Here is a 24,369-nt window from a genome sequence, read left to right on the forward strand (position 1 = left end):
GGATATAGGTATCCACTTTTTGTAAGTTCAGAAATGCTCATTTATTTATCAAATTTCTGATTCTTTTCTGTACAGTCTTCAAAATCAATAGCAGATCCAACAGTCATTCTCAACATCTTTCCACCTGTTTTATACTAATATAGTATTTAGAAACGCTGTACTTATTTTTCCAGCTTTCCCTGTAGCTAAGTGCTATCGTGTGAGATATTTTTGGCCATTAAGACATAAATGTAAGTCTTCTAGGAAGATTCTGGCAATATTTATCCTTTGTTAAAGAGGAAGGATGAAGCTGATACTGTCCTTTGCATTTTCTTTCTGCTATGAATGTAGTGAAAATGTCCACATGTGTTAAACAAATACAGTCTTCTTGGTTTAAGCTGATAATGGTTGGGTATTGTTACCAAAAGCAGAACACATTTTTTAGCTAAAATTACCCGTCTACCTGTCCTCCTCCTTCTCTCTCTTCCTTTTTCCCTTCCCTTCCCTTCCCTTCCCTTCCCTTCCCTTCCCTTCCCTTCTCTTCCTTCCACATGTGATGAATATATGAATATTGAAAAGTGTGAATGATACTAAAGAAGAAATAAAGCTATTTTAGAGGAGTTTGATGGCTATTGTTAAGAGATTTTACTATTGACCTTTCATTTTTAGGAAAAGAAACAAAAACAAAGCAATGGGAATGATAAAGTACTGAACCTAGACATACTCTAATTGGCTAACAAGTTACAGAAGTACTGTTTATTTTCTTGTCTCATTTACTCAATATGAATATTTGATTTATTAACTGTTTAATGATTAATTAATTATTTACTACACTGGTCATAAATTGGCCATAAATGAGCCATGAGATTGGGAAAGATATTTGGAAGTATTTTGTTGTTGTTGTTTTAAGAAAGCACACAATCAACCATGGATTCACTCTGGTGCATTCGATAAACCATGCTGTTGTACTCAAAGTATTAATGTCTGTAAAACAACCAAGAGGAAGTGTAAGTGTATGTTCTTTTTCTTTTTTTTTTTTAAGATTTTATTTTCTTCATTTGACAGAGAGCAAACGCGCACAAGCAGGGAGAAGGAAAGGGAGAAGCAGACTCCTTGTTGAGCAGGGAGGCCAACGTGGGGCTCCATGGCAGATGGAGATCATGATCTGAGCCAAAGGCAGATGCTTATCTGACCGAGCCACCCAGGCCCCCCTGGGAGCGTATGTTCTGATAAACATAGATGATGCATTCATTGCAGTTGGTTACATCTCTTTCCATTACCCTTTTCCTGTCCACACTTTAGCTCAGGGCATGTAGAGTTTCTTACCAGACACTTGCTTGGTCCAGTTTCCTTTGCCTGCAATGTATTTTCCTTTTTCTTTGCTTAGTTTATATTCATCCTACAAATCTCAGTTAAGGCTCACTTCCTCTGGAAAGATTTCCCTGATACATAAGGCTAATTTCTTTTTCCATTTGTTTCCATAGGGCCTTGACTTTCCTTTATCATGACTCACAGTTGCTTGTTGACTTGTCAATTACTTGATAAAGTCTAAGTTCCATGAAGATAAAGTTAACAGCTTTCACCTTTGTATTCTTAGAGCCTTGCCTGGTACATAGTGGGTACTTAAAACTTGTGGAATAACTGACAGAATTAATTCAATCATCCTTTTATAATTCTTACATTTGCTTTAAAGTCTTTACTTAGTTGAAAGTAGCAAGTCTACATCATTAGATTTACTTGTGTGATTTTACTTTTGCCATCATGACAGAAAGAATAATCCTTTCTTTTACTTTTTTATATTTAATACAGATGCCTATCTAATTTTCCAATTTTTTCTTTGACATTCTTTATATGCCAGAGAGTTATCAGTCTCCTTATTTCCCAAATCCTTGTTTGCCAAGTGTGAATGTTCAATGCTGGAATAATTTCGACGCAACATAGACTGCATTTTCCTACCTAAAAGATCAAAGAAAGATACTATGCTTGACATGATTTATTTTTGACAAATATGTGTAGCCTACCTTAATATGTGAAAACATTTTTCATTAGGTTCCTGAGGGGGAGAATTATGTCTCACTGGATATATATCTCCATTTTAACAAAGTGTGTTACTCTTTCCAATTTTGTTTTGTGTTGTTTTATCACCTAGTATCTCAAAAGAATACATATTCTTAAGTATAAATGTTTCTGGGACGGATTTCACAGTATATACTATAGGTGATTCTAAAACCTCTAACAGTGAGGTTGTTTAAACCTAATTTGAAACTCGTTGGGTTTTCTTTTGCAAGATTTTTGTAAGATTCGGATAACATTAACTAATAGCCAAATCAATATTCTAAAACTTAAATCTCCTTTCTTTACCTTCCAAACTGGCTGATTGATCTACATTTTCCTTTGTGTAATCTCATATCTTTCAGTTCATTTACACAATTATTTTCATTTTCTTTTTGTGTTTTATTTTGTTATGTGGCACCTCTGACACTATTCTTTTATTCATATTATTTTTTTAAAAATTATTTATTTATTCATGAGAGACAGAGAGAGAGGCATAGAGAGAGGCAGAGGGAGAAGCAGGCTCCATTCAAGGAGCCCGATGTGGAACTCAATCCGGGATCACACCCTGGGCCTGAGGCAGACTCTCAACCACTGAGCCACCCAGGTGTCCCTATTCATATTCTTTTTTTTAGAACATCTTACACACAATTATACAGCTCTTAGAAAATTCAAAATTGAAACTCATTGGCCTACTCACTTCTTTTTCTTCTCATACTTTTAGGGAATATATGATGATATGTGACCGTATATAACTCCTTAATCCCCAGCACTTCTTTGCTAACAAAGAGCACCAGACACCACTGTGTTGCTTAAGCAATAGTTGGAAAGCATTTTTTTTTTTTTTTACTCTTACCTTTTACTAACTCTCCATATGAAATAAATCTCAAAATCCTCTCCATGTGTTCCCTCAATATCTCTTGTATTAGTCTATCTCTCCTCCCCACTGCTACTGTCCCACTGGGCTTTTGTCATTTCTCTAGTTTAGCGAGAAAACCGCCTACCATTCCTTCTTTCCCATCCTGTCATATCTCCTTCCAAGTGATCTTCCATTGAATCTTATTCTTTTGCCTTCCTGATCTCTGACCTTTGGCACATACTCATTCTTTTGGCTGAAAAACTCTCCTCCCTAACCTCACTGCCCCACCCACTTTCTGTTTCTTCCCAAGGCTAACTTGTCCTCAGGTCTCAACTTCAAAAAGCCTTTGAAGCCCACCCTTTCCTTCCAAATAGGAGGTTCAGTGTTTTCCCTTGAAGTCCCCTACTCTCCTTCTCCTCTCTCTTAGACTACTGAACTTTTATGGTCCCTTGTGCCTTCCACCTTACTGGAAATTCTGTGAGACTATCTATATATTTTTCCTGCCTTGCCCCTGATTCAGAGCACATAATTGTTACTTATGAAATAAATTAATTCATAAAAGTTACTTCCTGAATGGTTTTGATTGTTTCCTCTCTTCTCTTGGGGACATCTCTAAGAGAGAAACTATTCCTTTAAGGAAATAAAATGCTATATATTTTTTTCTATCAATGTTATGAGCTTTCTAAAATTATGAATTTGAAGTCTATATTTTTAAATCTTTCTCAGACCTCTTTTAGTATTTCAAACTCCACAACTTTGTGATCACTATCTTTCAAATTGTCTTTCTTGAGAAAAATGAGTCACTGTTTGATTTGTATGTGCACTGACTGTGAGACCTTAAATTGTTACTTTATTATGCATAACTCATAGGGGCTTAGATTTACTTAATTGGAAAAGTCCAATTGTGTGGTTTCTAATTCTGCTAATGTGATGCTGTTGGACCAAGGGGAGGTATAGAGAAGTTTTTAAATTACTTGCTATTTCTATTAATTAATAATTGGTTCAGTTTTCCTTAGTAAAATGTAATATCCCTTTAATTGTACTAAGATCCCTCTATTATGGAGTGAAAATAAGGTAAAAAGCTATATGACATGCTATTTTGCAGATAAAGCTTTGCACAAAAAGGTTTAGAAAATTAGTAACTGGTGCTTTGTCAGGACATGAAATGATTACTAACTCTCTAATCTAATAGAGAATATTTTATATGATGAGAAAATGAGATTAAATAATTGCCTCCTCAAATACAAGTTTTTCTAGACTTGGAACTACCAGTATGAGGGAGAAGAGAAGTAAATTTAAATTACACAGCACTAAAGACAACAATTTATGGTCACAATTTTTTTTTAGGGTTTTATTAGTGAAATTTCATAATCCACAAGAACATGAAAGAGGATGCTTACCTTTCTTTTCAACCTTAAATCCTTCAGGAAGATGGATTTATATTCACGGACACAATTCACTTACCAATAGCAACTTATAGATGCATGAAAAAATATTAAGACATTGAATTCTAATATCTAGCCATGAAGTGGCTTCTTAAGATCATTTGGCAGGCAGTTCACTCACTTGTCTCCTCAAATGCTTTCTTTTGTCCAGATAAGTAACCACACACTATTACCCGTTAACCAATCTCTGATTACCTGAGTCATCATATCCTTGTAGTAGACATCTATTCAGATATCATCAGCAGAGCATATCTTTTCTGCTCTCCAAGAGTAGGCAGGCCCTAGACAGCCATATTTCTGTTGTGTGGTCCTATACACCCACCTTCACGGCCATGACATGCCTACCTGCTATGTTGAACCTCAATATATCCAATACTTAGTATTATCATTGCAGATGGTAGATGCTCAGTTCTTTTGAGTTAGTACATAAACGAATGATTGAGTGCATAACTCAGGCTGGACTCCTCGAATCCTCTCACTTTAAAATTACAACTGAGAAACATGGAACTGAGAATTGGTGGCTCAGTCCTATTAATGACAAAGCTCAAGAGGAAAAAGTCTACAGGTTGCTGATTCTAAGTTAGCCTATTCCACTGAAGTATGGCTCCTTTTCCACTGAAGTATGGTTGCCCAGCTGTCCTTTGAGTATATATAGGGTAATCTATTGAGAAAGTTACATCTCTTGCAGTTGCCAATTCATGTACTCTCAGGCATCATTTCGATCTTCTGAAAGTGTGTGAGTTTGTGTGGGTAGGACTATATTGCACATATGCACGTATATATGAGTATGTATTGTGTTAATTATAGCAGACACAAAGGAAATATATCAGTTGGGTGTCTGTGAATTGTATCTGTAAATGTGTGTTTATCGACCTGGAATTACATATAGATTATTACTTTTTGTAGGTTTTTCTCAACATCAGATATGTGTGTATCTGTACATAGAAATTTGGGAAGACATATGTTTCAAATTAGTATGGGTTATGCATGTGCAAATAGATGTATTTCGGACAATATGTGATTTTAGTGTAACTTACCATTTATTACAGTTCTCATTATGGATTAAAAGTCATTATGCCCTCTTTTATCTTTTTCAGATTGGAGGGATTTTATTACTCTATTTTGTGTCTATGTGTTGTTTTTATTAATTTAAAGATCAATCTATTTTTTAAAAAAGTTCTAAGAAACAACAAAAAGCAAAAAAAATCAAGATATTTCTTAGCTACTTATTGTTTGCATCTTCTTCTTTCTCCTCTTACATTAGCCACATTTGTTCTGGTTCATTGGTCAAAGTAGGCATCTTATGAGAAAGATGTTTCTATTTAGAGTTTCTTACACTTGAGAGATGAAAGTGTTAAATAATGTCTAATTTTGAGGTTTCCATTTCCTTTTGTTATATTCTTTCATATTAAAGGATTGTAGCCATTTTTACTAATGCTACTTTGATTAACCTTTCATATCATAGACTGTTTTAAAAACAGAATATTCAGAGTTTGCTGATTATTGCATGATATTTGGAGCTCTAATTTCTGTTTATTCTTTTCATAAGCTGGAAATTATGAAGAGTTAATAGATTAGTCTAAATTTGTACTTCTAAAGCAGAAACTTAAAACATTTCTAAATAATTATGAATATGTCGTTATGAATATGAGTGGATGTTTTCCTGAGAGGAGGGGGTGTTTTAAAAATGCACAGATGTGAAACTCAAGATTCACCGAGCTTCTTGCAGGGTCCCTATTCCAGGCTTGGTAATAATCCTTTAATGGAGAGAAGCTCCAAGGGTCTGGAGGATCCCATATGACTTAAAATTCTAATTGCATTTTTGCATTTTACTTTACATGGTGATGAAATGACTGCATGTGAATAGTTTGATGTTTTGTGTTAGAATTTTCCCATCTCTGCAGGATGTTAATTTTCCCCCAAATATCAACATATTTTGGAGATGATTTTCAGTAGGGTAGGGATAGGAATCATTCAAAGGGAACTGGCTTCAACTTTATTGTGATGTGAGCATTAGGGTTGTTGAGGTTACACGGTAAGCAGTTTTAATACTGGCAGTTCTTTATTTGAATCTTTTCTCATCCTTTGTTCTTAGATTCATTATTTAATGAAGTCTTTAAGGGATGATGAAACAATACAAAGGATCAAATTGTAGCTTAAACCCGGGGCAATCAAAGGACACAGGCAATTGCTTCTTTCTTTGGGGAAGTTTATCTCCATCAACTCAGCTCTGAAAATGTCCTTCATCTCATTGTCAAAGCCAGTTGCTCCCCACTAAATCCATGCATTCCATGTTTTTCTTTAATAAGTAACCTAGAAAATCAAGTGTATCTTTCTAAAACTATTTCATAGATAAGTAGCAGCGTCCATTATATTTCTGCTAGTATTTTATCAGGAAGTCTAGTTAAGAGCCGTATTTACACTGGCATTTGACAGAGGTGATTTTTTTGTGGTTTTATCATTTTAGAAAAGTTTATCTTTCTTGGTTTCAATTGGTTTATCATAGTAGTCTATCTTGCTTTGTTGTCTTGTAGGATATTCCAAGATGGGTCAGGAATTTAGGGTCTTCAAGGTTAACCTGGCAGTCTGAAAGGATGAGGGTATATTTCAAGTAATGTAGGACTGACGTAGGTGCTAAAGCATGATGTCTGTGATGTAGTTTTGATCTGTTTGTGTAAGATACCCTGTGGCATCATACAGCAAAGGCAAAGTTCATTATATAATGGAGATGATTGTACCAGAACTATGTAAGAAATTCTGGTTCCTACTTAAAAATATACTTCTTGAAGTTTTAAGACTATTTTCCACGAAATGTTTTTTTTTTTTTTTTTTGTAAAGAAATAGGCCTTTAGTGAAACACTGGGGAGTCATGTCAATTCATTGAGAAAAATGCCACCAGCTTATTTTTATTGATCATATTTCCATGAGTTTAAATGTAATTTTTAATTAGAGTTGTTACCAAAAATACCCTTTTCTATTTATTTTTAAAAATCAGATCATAGGGATCCCTGGGTGGCGCAGCGGTTTAGCGCCTGCCTTTGGCCCAGGGCGCGATCCTGGAGACCCGGGATCGAATCCCACATGGGGCTCCCGGTGCATGGAGCCTGCTTCTCCCTCTGCCTGTGTCTCTGCCTCTCTCTCTCTGTGATGACTATCATAAAAAAAAAAAAAAAAAATCAGATCATATTTTGACCCTTTTAACTTATAGCTAGAGTAACACATTTTTGTGAAGAGTTAGAAAAATTCAGTCTGTAATCTGCCCTTGACATGATTGGTCAGTTATTTCCTATGTAAGTGATAATAACACTTAAAGAACAGGCTATAGAGCTGATGCTTTTTTGCAAACCAAGTATATTAATTTACAAAATTATTAAATTGTATAAAACAGTTTGAAAAATCCACTACTATCTTCCCATATTTAATGATGTTGATTTTAGGAAAAGATCACAAAGACATTAAATACATTGATGAGTATATGTAAAGTATATAATTGTGATATTTATCCAAATAATTTAGTGCAGTCATTATCTTTGCTTGATAAATTATAACAAAAATGGGCTGTTATGTTGGCATTTACATTGGAACTATCTAAAATTTTCAGTTGTGCAAACAATTTTTCTTTAATCTCAAAATTCTTTTGTTTCTATTTTTTATAGTGTAGCAATGAAATCTTATATGAATCTGGAATTTCAAGAGAGTCTGTTGAGTTTTAAATAGTTCAAAGTTTGACAAGTTGTGATATAAAATGATATATATCTGTTCTGGTCCTGGGCCTGTTTTCCTTCAGGTCAGTTCTTGCTTTTTTTTCCCAGAAAGGAAAATCAAAGGGGGATTGCCCCAAAAGGAGGTGTTTCTCCTGTATATCTGTCTTTGGTGAGATTTATCCAATGAGAGTTATCAGTTGGCAACTGGAGGGCCCTGGAAAGGATTATTTCTCCTGTTTGCTCTACCTCAGAAAGTTTCTTAAGCAATAGGTTTATCTCCTCCATGGGTCCACCTTGGCCCTAGTCTCCTGGTAATCAAGGGCCCTGGGCCCAGATAATATCACCACTGCTTCCTGTTATCTCTCTAGTCTATGGGTAGAAGTGGTTTCATGCTTTTGCTAATCTCTGTGTTGCTTCCTCCCTCCTTTCTGGTCATTCAGCAATTCCATCATATGCTTAACCAATTCCCTGCATTAAATTTTATCAGATTCAAATACTTAGTGATTTCAGTTTCCTGGCTAAACATTGATAACATGTTCTAAAGAATACTGATTGTATAGCCTCAATTTTTTTTTTTTTTTTTTTGTTACTCAAAATCAGTTTTATAAATTGGAAGATTTCTGGTAGATCAATACTTCAGGAGTCTGCATAGGGTTAGTTTAGATAATATAAAACCAAGAAAGCAATTGGGAAATTCATTAATATTACTTTCTTTTATAACCTGTTATTTGCTTCTCCATTACTATAAAGCATTGAAACTATTTCTGTACTAGGAATTACAATGCTACTGGTGCTGGTTGTGTGAGAGTTTTGTGTGTTTATGTGTGTATGTGTGTGTGTGCCTGTGGATGTGTGTGATCACGTTCCGGGAACATTTATTTAGTGGGCTTTAATGCTATCACAGCTAACATTTGTGTATGTTTGTTTTCTTTATCTCAGCTCTGGTAAATCCATGAAAAACAGATGAAAGCCAAATCTTTCATTATTCCTAAATCCCTGATTATGACATGTTTCTCCTAAGATGTGTCCCCAAAGAGTGAATGAGGCATCTGTAAGTATGCACAGGTTATGGCGCAGTCCCCTCAGTGGCATTTTGTCCATATGGAGCTTAATTCTGTAAACTACCTATAACTAGGTGTAAAATTCAGACAGAAAATAGCAATTTATCACAAGTGTCCAGCTGGTTTCTTCTTCCAAGTGGTTATTTCCTAATCTGAAATCCAGCCCATTCACTGCCCACTTACATTTTTGAGCTATAAAATCAATAATAAATAGCAAGAACATTCCCTGGAGAGATTAGCCATGCATTCCAACTGGGAAGAACAAATGAAGGGCAATGCCATATTACTTTGTACTTGGATTTTAATGTGAAAAATAAAATGTGGAAAAACGGGAGTGCTCTTTTAATCCAGTTGATCAATAATGCAATGTAAAATTAAGTTTAAAATTCCTCCTAAATCTGGAAATGCTACTTAAAAGCAAATTTTTAAAGAGATATGTTTGCAATTAGTATGATCTTACAAATGATTTTTTGTGTATTTTACTGACTCACTGATTTTCCTTTAATATAATTGAAACTGATAAGTTCAAAATACACACTTTGAGCTCTTTTTAAAATGAAATCTTAAAAAATATGCCTTAAAATGTTGATATATTGCCCTCTGAGGAATTGTATCATTACCTCCAAATGCACATCCAACAGAACTATGCTGTCCAGAAATATCTACCCAAGATAATTTCTAATCTGGCTTACTTGCATATGTGCATATACAGATGTTTGAGAGTGTATTTTTGTTTATATAAACCTATATATACACATATACATGTACACTTATGTATATATTATCTATAAACTTAAATAAACAGATACGATAAACATACAAATATATTTATAAATAAACATACAAATATACATACATGCATACACATACACATAAATTTAGCATAAATTATTTAATGATAGGAAATTATCTTTCTATCATGTTCTTATTTATTTGGTTTATTCTTTCCCTAAGTGTATTATAGGAAAATGAAGTAAACAATCATTATTAAATGTTTCCCATAATTCAATGTTTAGTAATAGTATATAAAATAAAATATAATATAACTCTTTGGTTCTTAAGGGTTTACAAACTAAATGGTAAACAGAAACATATAAAAAATGTAGTATTATAGCAAAATCATAGTCAATAAGTACCAATGCTATTTTACTGAATTCTTACCATCACACTAGGAAATAGTTATTACTAATTTCATTTTAGAGATAAGGAAATCCATTCAGAAGTTAATTTAACCAAAGTCACATGGCTAGTGTGTAACTTACTGGAAATTTGAACACAAATATGACCAATTCTAAATCCCTATTCTTTTCAGCATATAATACTGACTTACAGAATAAAAACTGATACAATAAAATGAAATATATTGGAAGGTAGCCTGTAATTAAAAGACAATTGAATACAATAGAAAATAAACTAGCCATATTCAGAGTAGCTTGTGAAAATTTCATAAAAGAGGAGAAGTTTTATTATATCTTAAAAATTAGGTTAGGCTGTAAAGAAGAGAGCAGTATTAATGTGAAAAATACAGAAAGTGAGAAGGCACAGGATACATGTCAAGGAGCCAAAAATAAAATTTAGCTAGAGTATAAGATCCAAGAAGGTCAGAGTTTAGAGATATTGTAGAAAATGTTGATTACATCCAAATTTAGAGAGATATTAATTTAAGTTCATGAAGTTTAAATAATATCTTGGCACATAGGAAACACTCAATAGATGTTTTTTAGATTTAATTAATTAATTTATCTTGTAGGCAGTAGGGAGTGTTGATGCTTGTTAGCGTAGAAGCATGGCATGATGACAGGATTCCTTCACAGTGATTAATCTCGTGGCATTATTCAGCATGGGCAAAACTAAGTTAGGAGACCTTTAAGCATGAGATAAAGTCAGAAGAATTTTAAGGAATGGATGGATGAAGGACTCATTTAGAAGTCATATCAGGAAGTCAACTTTTATGGGTCTCTGGAAATGGAATAATTTATTAAATGCTACTTAAAAAAACATGGGCTGAATACCTACTAGGTGCTAGGTAAACAAAAGGGAACAGAGTAATGAACAATGTGGGAAAGGTACAGGAACATAAGAGATGATTTACTATGAGATTAAGAGTAATAGGAAAGTCATAAGGGACAGCTAGTTCTAGTGGACTTGACCTCAGCTGAACATTGAATCTTTAACTTGTTCAAGGATACCTAGTGCATAATAGGAAATATCTACCGTCTTACAATATACAGTTTTTCTCATAACAAAGTCATTACAATAAGATGAAAATACTGTAAAGTAATTCGGTTTATATAATTAGACATATATGTGCATGATTATTTCCAGGTACTATGAAAGGCAGTTTGTTAGCCATTTGTAAATTCTTTGAGAAGGGGAATTTTGGTTTTAATTTCTGTAATGGAATCTAGAAGAAATCCTAATCTATTTAGGAATATATTTTATATGTCTATATACATTAATATTTGCATAGTTATATATAATATTTTTATAATACATGTTATATAAATAATACCTACATATAATATTTATATAATATACAGTATATAAATAAGTATAACCTTGAATAAATTATATAAATAGCTTTATTTTAATATTTGAATAATAGTGTATCTTCAGATTCTGTGAATTCAAAATTTTGATCTTTGATACTTTGGAGTATGTACATTATATATATAAATATTGTTCTTATACATAGAAATATAGATGCATTATATAGTATATAATATCTACAACAAAATAACATCTATATTGCATATTAGGCCTGTTAATATGTAGAGAAGGAGTTGTCATTGGAAGAGTTAATATATAAATTTATTTTTGGATTTAACTCAATTTAGAATTTTATTCAATGAACATTTAATGAATTCAACTGTGAATTCAAACAAAATGGGATTGTAATTCTTTGTTGTTGTTGTTGTTGTTGTTGTTTTAAAGATTTTACTTATTTATTCATGAGAATAGAGAGAGAGAGAGAGAGAGAGAGGCAAAGACACAGGCAGAGAGAGAAGCAGGCTCCATGCAGGGAGCCTGATGTGGGAGTTGATCCGGGGACTCCACGATCACGCCCTGGGCCGAAGGCAGGTGCTAAACTGCTGAGCCACCCAGGGATCCCTGTTGTTGTTTTTCTTAAATAAATATTTTATTTATTTATTTGACAGAGAGCACAAGCAGGGGGAGTAGTAGGCAGAGCGAGAGGGAGAAGCGGACTCCCCTCTGAGTAGGGAGCTCGATGTGGGTCTTGATCCTACGCCCAGAGATCATGACCTGAGCCAGAGGCAGACACTTCACTAACTGAGCTACCCAGGGACCCCTGATTGTAATTCTTTGAATTCAATATTCATAACCTCTCTTTTGTTAGAAAGTCCATGATGTTTCATATTTGTTTCTGGACAGATAACTTTCTAGAAAAATACATTCCAGCACTAAAAATGTCACCAGCATAAAACTGTAAAAACTACATTTCAAATGCAACAACATGGCGCATGTTTTCCAAACATAATTGATATGATTCAGAACTTTCAGGGAATGGAATTAGCAAACATTTTTCTCTTTTTTTTCTCAAAGGTATCTCCTTCGTTCTTGTGAACAAATAGAGTGAATGACTAATGAAGTGATTTGTGTGTATTGCCAAGTAATCGTGTTCCCTAAACCTACCTCTAAATTTCTGAACTGAATTATGAATGTGAAATGGTGATTTTCAGATGCTTCTGGTTAGTTAATAAGGAATTTTATAAAGTTTTCAGCTTGGTGTTGAAAGAGCTTAGAATTCCCAGTATGATTCTCCATTCTCATTCCATAATCAAAGTATTAACCAAGTTGATAGAAATGTGTAGAGAACAATAAAATCCAGTCTAGAAGTTTTTTTTTTTTTTTTTGGTAGAAGTGGATGAAGTTTCTCCCCTATTTCATTATTTAAATGAATAATTAAAGAAAACAAGTGTTGACATATTTGAAGGGTTGACAAGGGAGCAATTGGAATGTGAATATGACAGTGATAATTTGCCCTGTTAGATGGTGTGGACCACATTTGCTCTCATAGGGTGATGTTATATTCCTTTAAACTTTGTGCAACCAAAATGCTTGAACACTGGCCATTTTTGTCTCATACACTCTGAAAGGAGCAATTTGCTATCAATGAATAATACAACATAAAGATAGAAGGATGCCTACCGTTATTCAATAAGTAAGACATGAACTAATTTTTTTTATTTCTCAGGATATTCTGAAAGTACAATATGAAACTTTTACAGGAAATGTTCATATAAAAAGTAAAAAAAGTACTGCAACTTTTGGGAAAATTATTTTCTCAAAGTAGCTCATTAGAGATTGTATGGACAGAATAATAAATAACACAAAGAATAAAATCTGGGTGGAAAGTAAGACCAACTGGAGCAAAATAATCTCCCCTCAAAGTTGTGATTTCTCTTTTAGAAAAGGTTTTTATTTTTGCAGCTTAATGATGCTATATCTTGGAAGTATCTGAGAAGGTTTTACTTCCAATACTAAAATAGCACAGTAGTTTCAAATATGAATCCCAAGATCCAATTTGCCTAAAAGTTAATAGTAACAAGAGATAGGAGTAAGGACATTAACTTTTTTTTCCACATTAACTAATAAATTTGATCCATAGGATGCTCACAATCAGAACTTTGAAAGATAAAGTTTGAAAGTTAAATTGTTTCATTCCTTAATCAATTTTTTAAATCACATAACAAGCGTTTCTTATTTATTAAATAATTTGATGATTTAGTAAATGGCAGGCACAGTGCTACTTGCTAGGAATTCAGAATCTTAGGAGATGATCCCTAGACATTACTGGAAGGATATAATGAAAGTTCAAATTCCTATTTGATTAAACATTCTCACAAATTAGAAAAGATGGACTTTCATTGCTAGCAGGCTTTAGAGAGTGAGACAGAGGAATACTTATATTTTACTACAAAGGGACAAAAAAATTAGCTGAACTAAATCATATGAATTTAATACAGCAAACCTATCACAAACTTTACTTTCTTGGTGAAAATGAGCTTCCAGGGCCTCACTGTTTGATTTTTCCAAGCCTTATTGTTTTATGCTAAATTTGGTATCTTAGTGACAGCTTTAAAGGAATGCCTGTGTATGCTTCTAGAATGGGCTGCAGCTGCTTCTCAAACTAACATCTTGGCTTGGTTTCCACAATTTTCTATTTGAACATGAAACTGTATTAGCGTCCCAAATACTGGCTATTAATCCTCTTGCCTAAATATGTGGCAATTCTAAAATTCTGAATGGCTTGCTTTTAAATTCTTTCACTCACTTCATTTGATTAGTAAGTGTTCCTTTTATGTAACTTAAACGATTATTTCAAATACTTCTTAAAAAGGCAAGTCTGTTCCTATTTAAGTACTTCTATACTACAGCACTTTGTACATGTACATAGCATTTCCATTTCCAAACGGTAAAGGTATGGAAGAAGGAAAAAAAAAGTTTTTAAAGTGATTGAGCCTATACATACCTGTGTGGTGGTTTTTTTCTGTGTTATATGTGGACTCTTCATAGACGTTATCTTCCTGTTTGCATAAACTTTGTCATCTAGAAGTGGAAGATGGATAGAAGAAGGTGCTTAAGGGTTGATTACTGTTCTGTGACCTGAGGAAGCTCAGAAAATTTTGCTTATTATCCTAGATTTTACCAATGTTTTAAACTGGACACCAGAATTGATTATTAGGTCAATATATTTTTTAAACCATTGGTTTAAGAGTAAGCTATTTTCCAATAATAAGATAAATAGACAACATTTCGGGTTAATTCCTATATTAAGACATTCAGAGACCAATTTCTAGATTATATGAACTATCATGGACAAAGAAAATGTGAATTGTTCAGGTGATTGTAAAAACATATCTGAAGATAAAGGAAAACCAGTGATAGTATCTAGAGCAAGTAACTTTGTGTGCCTTATGAAAAGGTGTCAGAAAAATTTGAAAATAAGATAGATTTTTAGAACGACCTATTAATTTAGGGCACCTCAGGTGGCTTGCTTGGTTGAGTGCCCAACTCTTGATTTTGGCTCAGGTCTTGATCTCAGGATCCTGGGATCAAGACCGACAACAGGCTCCGTGCTCACTAGGGAGCCTACTTCTCACTCTCTCTCTGCCCCTCCCCCTGCTTGTGCTCGCTGTGTCTCTCTCAAATAAATAAATCATTTGTAAAGAGTTCTATTAATTCTACAATGAAACATTTTTCTCATATTTGAAAATCTTGTAGAAAATGCAAAGAAATTCATTTGGCCTATTTATTCTGGGAATTCAACATGAGATTAGCATCCAAAAATCAATGAGTGTAATTTACCATGTTAGCAGAATTAAGGAGAAATATATCATATAATAATTATAATATATGCAGAACAGATATTTGATAAAATCCAACACCTTTTCAGGATAAAAAATTTTAACAAAGTAGGAATAAAAGGAAACTTCCTCATTTTCATAAAAGGTATTAACCAAAATGTACAGAAAACATATCCTATTGAGTGGTTAAATATTGAAGGCTGCCCCTTGAGTCAATGGGATAAAAATGCCATTATCTCTTCTATTCATCATTTTTCTGAAGAGCTTGTCCAGTGCAATGGAACTGAATAAGTAGAAAGGAAAAGTTATTGAAAGAGAAGAACAAAATTGTCATTATTTCGACATAATTTAAAAAAAAACTAGTAAAAATGAATGTAGATTCAGCTTCTGAATATAAAGTTTCTATATAAGATATTAAAAATAAACAAAAAAATTATTTCTAATGATAAGGGAAATTTAGAAAAATTATGTAATGATAACTTTAAGAATAGCTTTAAAGTACATCAAATAACCAAGAATAAATCTAACATAAGATTTGCAAACTCCCTTCAACAAAACTACTAGGTATGAGAGAAATTAAAGAAGAATAAATAAATGGAAAGAGGTTCCATATTCATGGACTGGAAAGATCCAATATTGTAACAATATAAAATGTACACTAACTGATCTATGTGTTTAATGGAATTCCAGTAAAAATTTTATCTTTATTTGGTAGAAATTGAGAAGCTGAATCTACATTATAAATGGGAAGAAAGGACCAAGAATTAAAATGATATTTTTGAAAAAGAATAAAGTGAGGAATCTTACTTTATGAAATATCTAGATTTATAAATCTTGAGAAATTCAGTAATTATTCAGTACATAATGGAGACTAGATAAATAAAGCAACACACAGCGCTAAGGAATAGTCACTTGAATTATGATAAAGTTCCCCTTCAGTGCAATAGGGAAAAGGTGTTCTTTTCAATAAATGGTTCTAGGTTAACTGGGTATCCACAAAACAAAACAAACAAAAAACCCCCAACAAAACCCAAAACAATCTTTAGCCCCACTTCAAATGATTAAAAAAGAAATGATGTCTCAGTGGGCTTTAGAACTAAATGTAAAGGTAAAATAATACATCTTCTAAAAGATTCATTAAAAGTCACCAATAAGAAAAAGAAAAGACAAACCAGAGTGGAAGAAGATGTTGGCAATATATATATCCGAAAAAGGACTCACGTCAGGAGTATGCAGAGAGCTCCTTTGAGTCATTAAAAAAATGCAGACAACTCAATTTAAAAATGATGGGCAAAAGTATGAAAGAGGCATTTCACAAAAGGAGATATTCAGATGTCCAATATGCGTATACAGAGTTGCTTAACATTGTTAATTATCAGAGAAATTCAAAACAAAACCCAAATGAGATGATACTAAAAATGAAACAGAATGAATTAACTTAAAAATGAAAATTAAAATTTTAAAAGATGAAAAGTTTTGATGAGGATATTGAGCCACTGGAACTCTTGCATTCAGATGGTGATTATGTAAAAATGAGTCAGCCACTTTGGAAAATTGTATGGAAATACCTACTGAAGCTGGATATGCACAAATTCTATGACCTGGTGTCCTACCTATTTTCATACCAGAAATGAAAACCTGTGTGCATCAAATGACTTGTATAGATATGTTCGTAACAGCAGCCTACAGTCTTGTATGAGCAAATAAACTGGCATATTCACATAAAGTGATGCCATAAAGTAAGTCAGAAGAGGCACTACGGCTACACACAGCATAATGGATGAGTTTTGCAAACACAATATGGACCAAAAAAAGAATCATAAAAAGACAAGCCATAGTATAGACCTATTTCCATACAGGTCAAAACCAGTTAATCAGAGATGGCCATAGAAACCAGCATATTGGATATTTTTTTGAAAGTAGTGTAATAACTTGAGCAAACAGGAAGGAGGCTTCCGTGATGCTGGAACTGCTCATTTTATTTATCAGAGTGGGATTACATGGGTGTGCTCACTTTGTGATAATTCATCAGGCTGCACATGTGTACTCTGCTCACCTTATGGTGTGTGGAATAGACTTCAATAAGATGTTTATTAAAAAAAGAAAAGATATTCGGCATTTCTATAAAGAAGAAGTCACTGAATTATTTCCTTAAAGTATATAAAAGAAAAAAATGTACTTCAGACTGAAGAGGTGGTATCCTTGGGTAAACACTGGATTTGAGGGAAAGGTTATGTGAATTACTTGGTAGATAAATAGAATCTGTAGTTTGTACAACTTAGAATAATTTCTCCAGTGTCAGAAACAATTTTGCTCCTTGTTCACAGATGCTAAAATAAAACTATAAATGGGTTACACAACTTACTAATCATTACAAGCAGGGGAATATGCAAAAAGGAGACAGAATTATTAAAATCCTACAAGTATTCTCTGTTCAGTCAGAAACTCTGTTGGCAGGTTCTTTCCTCCTTTAATTGGCATTACACTATTTTTTGAAAGTTCTGATTTTAGAGGAGACAATGGTACTAGATAATTCTCCCAAATAGGAGAGCAAATTTCCATAGATCAACCTGTAGGCATTTTGCAGTTGGTAACTTGATGATGCTTTTTAAACTGGTTTTGAACGTCTGAAAATGACTCTGTAATATCACATTGCTGGGAAAAATGCGAAAGGACCCTTTTCATTCACCAGGCCATTGTGCTCAGTGTCCTGCGGTGTTCTGTGCTGTGAACTTTATGTGGTTTTAATTATTATTGTTTACGATGATAATGCCTGAATTGTGAATGGATGCTACGTCGGTCCTGAGCGTCTTGGTGGAAGCTTCATAATAATTAAAGATACCATTTATATAGTTCCTGGAAAGTAAAGAAATAGCCAGGGCTCCTTAGGTAGGTTCTTGTGGGAGCTACTTGCACAAAGAATCAACGTATTTCCTATGAGACAGTAGGAGGTAGGATTAAAAAGCACATTTCTTTTCTTTTTAAATTTTAAAAAAAAATATTTATTTATTCATGAGAGACATGGAGAGAGAGAGAGAGGCAGAGACACAGGCAGAGGGAGAAGCAGGCTCCATGCAGGGAGCCCGACGTGGGACTCAATGCCGGGTCTCCAGGGTCATGACCTGGGCCGAAGGCAGCGTTGAACCGCTGGGCCATCGAGGCTGCTCTCTTTTCTTTTTCTTTCTTTTCTTTTTTCTTTTCTTTTTTTCCCCCTGCCCCCAGCCCAGTCCCTGCTTCTCCCACTGCCTTTGTGACTAACAAGGTTTACTTGTTTGTTTCTGTTTTTGTTTTCATTTGATCTTTCGCAGTGTCACCCTATTCCCGGCAGCCTTGATGCCATTATCTCAGCCGAGGCAATATACGAAAATTGTACTAAACATCCATGTTTCAGTGGTAATGTTTCTTTTTGATGGGAATTTTAACTTTTGCAATATCTATTACTATGAAACAAGTATTTATTAATATATTTAATGAAGGAAAGAATTTTGCAAAAATGTGAGCATTTCTGTGCATTGTGGTTTGTTCATTATTATAATTGGGCATCATATCATAGTTTCCATTGCTATGAAAGCGATTTTAATTGAGGGGTGCCTGGGTGGCTCAGTAGATTAAGTGTCTGATTCTTGATGTCATCTCAGATCATGATTTGAGGGGCCTGAGATGGAGCTCTGCCCATGACCAACTCTACTCTCGCTGAGTGTGGAGCCTGATTAAGATTTTTCTCTCTCCCTCTTCCTCTGCTCCTCCCCCACTCACTCTCTCTCTCTCTCTCTCTCTCTAAAAAAAAAAAAAAAAGATTTTAACTGAAATTTTCATTTTTTGAAAGTCAGTAGTTTATATAGTTTATTAATGCTTTTGTTCATTTTTTTGAGCAAGGAAATATTAGTTTTTCTGGGGGAAAGCATGATGACTGAGTATATTATTTCAAATGTATTTCTGTCTTTTCTACTAAAGTACAGGCATTATTTAATGATTACAAAACTTCATCTGACCATATAGGTTAAATAAGTCTTGTCTTCCTTCTGTTATTAAATTTATGACCATGCATTGGGTATGATCATATGTAGATCAAAATTCTTATTCTTAGGGTTGGATTTTATGATGTCTGTCATGAGGAAAATATCTAATATTTATTTACTGACTTTATTTCTTAAAGGAAATAGAATATGAACTATCTCAACTGATCAATTTTCCAGGAAGATAAGGATATAAAATAGAATTTCATGCTTTTTAGAGATTTTATACTGTAAATAATTATATCAATCTTAACTTGAGAATCCTATGAAACAGCTAACAAATGTTCTGTTACTAGTCTTTGGGTGTCTGACAACTAGAAATGACTTAATTCTACTGATGATTACTTTAAAAACAAAAAAGTCACCACAAAATGGAATTTGCATTTCTGAGAAAATGAAAATCATCAAAAACTTTTTAATAGAAAGCATTAGGAATTCTTACCGTAGTGCTACAATTTTATCCTGAATTTGTTTGAAGGATTAAAGATGAGGAGCTATAGTACCAAGATGTGTTTCACAGAGAATATTTAATATGTAATATTTTAAATTTTATATTGATGAAATGATTTGAGAATATGCTTTTTAAAAGAGAATAACTTTAAAGAAGAATAAATATACAAAAATTTATCTCCTAAGTATAATTCTAGCAGGTGAGAATGTACAAAATGCACATATTTCATTGACTTTCTTCTAAAGTGAGCATAGCTATTAACTATTCGCTGGAAAGATTGAATTTACTGCATTCTGACACAGAGGTAAAACACAGTGGTGAGGAGACTAGGGGAGTGTCTGGAAGAGCCAGTAGGAAACATATTTGTCTTTATTTTCCTGATTGAGATCAACATTTTGCAAACTATGAATCCACCTGGATAGGGATGAGGACAAAGTTCTGGAGAGCTCATTGAATATTCTATTCTGGACATTACTCTGTATCTTCAGAGGTTCAGTTTAATCATACACACTGTAGCTGCATCTGAAATTCTTTTAATGGTACCCCAGGAATCCTTGAGCTATAGAAATGGCCACTCCATCTCCCCAAGTAGAACTGACCATTCCTTTGTTCTTCCGTGGTATCCTTTTTACAGTGTGTACCCATGAATTTATGCATGTATTTCTCTTACCCAGATTGTAATGTGATTAAGCTGTCTTCATAACCTCGGGCTTATTACACTGCCTCACCATAAATGTGGGTTCAGTAACTAATGTGTAAATGGATGAATAAAAGCTTTAGTAAACCATACTTTACTGACCTGGAAATGTGTATATAACTTAGTGGCAACTCGGGAAGCTACTTTAGAGGACTATCCAAGAACTCAGTATAATCAGTTAACTCTTTGGTGGTTGGAAAGCAACTTAGAAAGCAAACCTGTCCAAGCCATAAGTTAACTGAGAGCATGTACACAACACCAACTGGAAATTAATGAATCACCATATGTTTTGGCTTTGAGTGTGTCCAAGTAGGAGTAACTGTGCTTAGAGCCATAGAGGTTTAATGAATATAGATTCTATACAAGGTCTGTAAAATTGAAAAATGGCGGTAAGATATACTAAGACTTCTATGAAAATATTTATCAATATGAATATAAGGAAATGCGTGGCATGCTGTGGTTTGGTATTGGTCATAGAAAATAGCTATATAGTGATGCAAAACAACTGAGAACCTTACATGAGACAAGCATCTTGAGGAAAGCAAGATAGGGGCATATCCTACGCTGAGAGGTGTACCAATTCTGCAGAACTAAGGCCCTACCCCTAATGTAAGGACTTCACTCTACACATGTTTTCCACCAGAGCTCCAACTAATTATACTTTTGTTTTGGAACTTTGATATATGGCAATGGGAGTTTTTTTATGATATCAAAAATGCAATTTTAATATTTCTCTTTACTAAAGTAATTATTTCTTTCAAGATCTTGCGTGACAGTTAAAGGAACAATTCATTAGTGTAGTGGTTAGTAGGAGAGAAGTCAGAAATAACCATGTTCTTTGAAAGTAGAGTTGGAGCACATCACAGTGGGCACCGGATCAAGGTTGCTGTGCACCAACCCGTAATGGGTGTTTTGGGTTCGTGATGGTAGGATTGGGGCTGATTATTTGGGCCATTTGGACATCTGCCTCTGCCATACGGTATTGCTTTTTTGGCAGAAGCTCCCAGAGCTCCTTTCCAAGTTTGCACCTGATCACGGACAGGACTCTGCTTCTTGTTCTTTTTTATGCCTTGTCTCTTTGTGCCCTATTATTGCACTCTGGATAAATGCTTTCTCTAGGTTCTGTGAGCTAACCCCTTTATTGCCCAATATTGAAAATGAATGTCGAGATTGAACCTAGTCTCTAACTCTCAATTGCATCCTTTCATTTTCTCACAATTTTCTTTTAACAAGTTATGTGACATCTGAATGCAGAATGGTAACACCTGTGGTAAAAGGGAGGAGTTATGCATATCAGGCAAATGGAACCCAGACCACTTCCAATTCCCTGCACTCGTGTATTTTTTTTTATTCTCATTTTTGGTATTTTCCCTACATTTCATTTCACTTTTGTACTTCAGCAAGCACACACATTCAGCTTCAAATATTTTTTTTCCTTTAACCTTAATAAGAATGAATCCTGAAGTTTTATTCAAATGACAGCAGAATTTCCAAATATAGGGGTTGGAGTCAGTTATGAACACACAAAGTATAATGAGATGAACAAAATGAGAATAAAAAGTAGACAGGAAAAGAGGACAGAAAAAACTTCTACAAAATTAATGAAACAAAATGTGAAAACATATGATAAAGTCATAAGTGATGTTAGCATGTTCATTGTAAATTAGCCGGCATTTCTTCTCGTCTTTGCCTCTTTTCATCTCTGAACTTGTTACAGCTACACAGGTTCAGCTTATGGTAGTCATTGTGGTAAGCTTATTAAGAGCTCTGAAACCCCATCCATCATTAAACCATCTCAATGTATTATTAAAACAACAGAATGACTTTTCCTCCAGGCAGACAATAAAACAAACTGCAACAACTTCATGCTGTGTCTATAGAACGGAGAATGAATGGAAATTTCTCACTCGCCACTTATTTTGGTCAATGTGCATGACTAAATGAGAGAGCTGGAGCCACGCTTTTACTTTGTAGCCTGAAGAGCCTGAACGGTTGCATCTTGATCAGATCAGAGCACTAAGAGTCAAATTTTTTTGGTTGCTTTTGTTTTGGCCCAATTATATATTTTAGAGAGGTTTTAGGTTTTTTAAAATCAGTTATCTCTTTTTCATCTTTTTAAAAAATATGCTGATTCAGAAAATAATGTGATAAAGGAAATTGGATATGTTTGAATGGAGGGAATGTAAAGAAATTAATATGTTCAGAGATTCTTAGATGAGATGATCAGAAAGCTATGGAAGAGTTACAGCACTTTGGGATCTGTTTTCTGCACCTCCATTATTTGTTTATTCCTAAAACATGAATAATACTAGGCACCTTCCAGGTACTTTTGCAGGTATGTATAGAAACTATAGTCCCTTCTATCAGGAAACTCAATATCCAAAGAGAGAGACAGACAGAAAAAAGAAATGATTGCTTACAATGTAATGGGAAGGGATAATGTACGAGTCATAAAATGAGGGTAGACTTAGGATTCAGCAGTTTCCCATTGAAGTTGATAATGATAATTATCATGAATGTTCACTATGTATTAGGCACTGTATTAAATTCTTTGCATGCATTAATTCATCTAATCTCCAACAAAATTTTGAGGTAACTGTTGTCAGTATTTTCATTTCACATATGAGTAAGCATGTTTAGAGAGACTTTTCGCAAAAAAAGCCTAAGTAGAAAAACATAACCTGACCCTAGGTCTGTCTGATACAGTAGCCTCTGCAAACCTCACTTTCAACATACAAAATTCCTTAGAGACTCACTTATCCTTACCTCCCACTAACTAAAGAGTATACAGTCCTCCTCACATTTACAAGTGCACCTCTTTCTGCCCACAGGTCCTGTTCCTGTGCTTTAATAAAAGCACATTTTGCATTGGGGGGGGGGAGTAAATACTGAAGGATGGCCAATGATTGATTTTCCACTAGGAATTGCAATTCTAGGTGTGTACGTTAGGGGGTGCTCACTTATATACATAAAGAGTTTGAGATAAGGATGTTTACTGCAGCAATGTTAATTTAAAAAAAAAACATAATAAACTGATGAGGGAATATTATTAAGGAACGTTAGATATTTATAAAGAATCCTCTGAAATATTGTAGAGAAGAATCAGGTCATTTGGATTTATAACCCAGCTCTTTTGTCTCCTTACAGTGTGACCTTGGGGAGGTAAATAAACTTTTCTGTGACTTTATTTTCTCATCTGTAAAATGGCAAGGATAAGAGGATCTCACCTATTTGTGACAATTAAAGGAAACAACACAGTAAAGCAACAAAAATGTCTTGCACATAAGTGTTCAAAGAATATCAGCTAATATTATGTAATAGACCTTCATAGTTATGAAGAACAGATATAAGTACTCAAAATGGAAAGTTCTCAAAGACATATTTCTAAACATAAATAAATAAGTTTCAGTTGACACAACATGATATTTATAAGCTATATATTTGCATAAATACATATTATATATAAAAGCACATTTAGCAAAGGACACTTGACAAAATCTCCATCTCACCCCAAAACAGCCCTTCAAAGCATCAATACAGCTCTCATAACTATCTAAGTAATAATTAATTGTGTCTATGCATCTATTGGGGGAAAAAAATGACTTGGGTGAGGTAAGGAGGAGGAATATCCGTTAAAGTTACACTTTTCATTTTTTTTATATAAACATGTACATATATGAATATGTGTGTGCCTTTCTAAAATTGGAGAAAGGCCAAGTTCTGTTGTTCCATTGAGAACAAAAATACATTCTGGAAAGATTTCAAATGTGCTTCTG

The 24,369-nt window shown here is 33.9% G+C and overlaps 1 long non-coding RNA gene across 9 annotated transcripts in view; it reads left to right on the forward strand.

The window, feature by feature from the left end:
• LOC144313047 (uncharacterized) overlaps positions 1-24,369 on the forward strand; it is a 554,585-nt gene that overhangs the window by 325,406 nt on the left and 204,810 nt on the right. For 2 of the 9 annotated variants that reach the window (XR_013378733.1, XR_013378732.1), the window contains one exon: positions 8,979-9,090. The exons of the other annotated variants lie outside the window; for them this stretch is intronic. This is a non-coding gene — a long non-coding RNA (uncharacterized LOC144313047). The remainder of the gene's footprint in view (positions 1-8,978; positions 9,091-24,369) is intronic. 9 annotated transcript variants of the gene reach the window in all.

The sequence above is a fragment of the Canis aureus genome, chromosome 4 (genome assembly GCF_053574225.1).
Source record: "Canis aureus isolate CA01 chromosome 4, VMU_Caureus_v.1.0, whole genome shotgun sequence".
Lineage (NCBI taxonomy): Eukaryota > Metazoa > Chordata > Mammalia > Carnivora > Canidae > Canis > Canis aureus.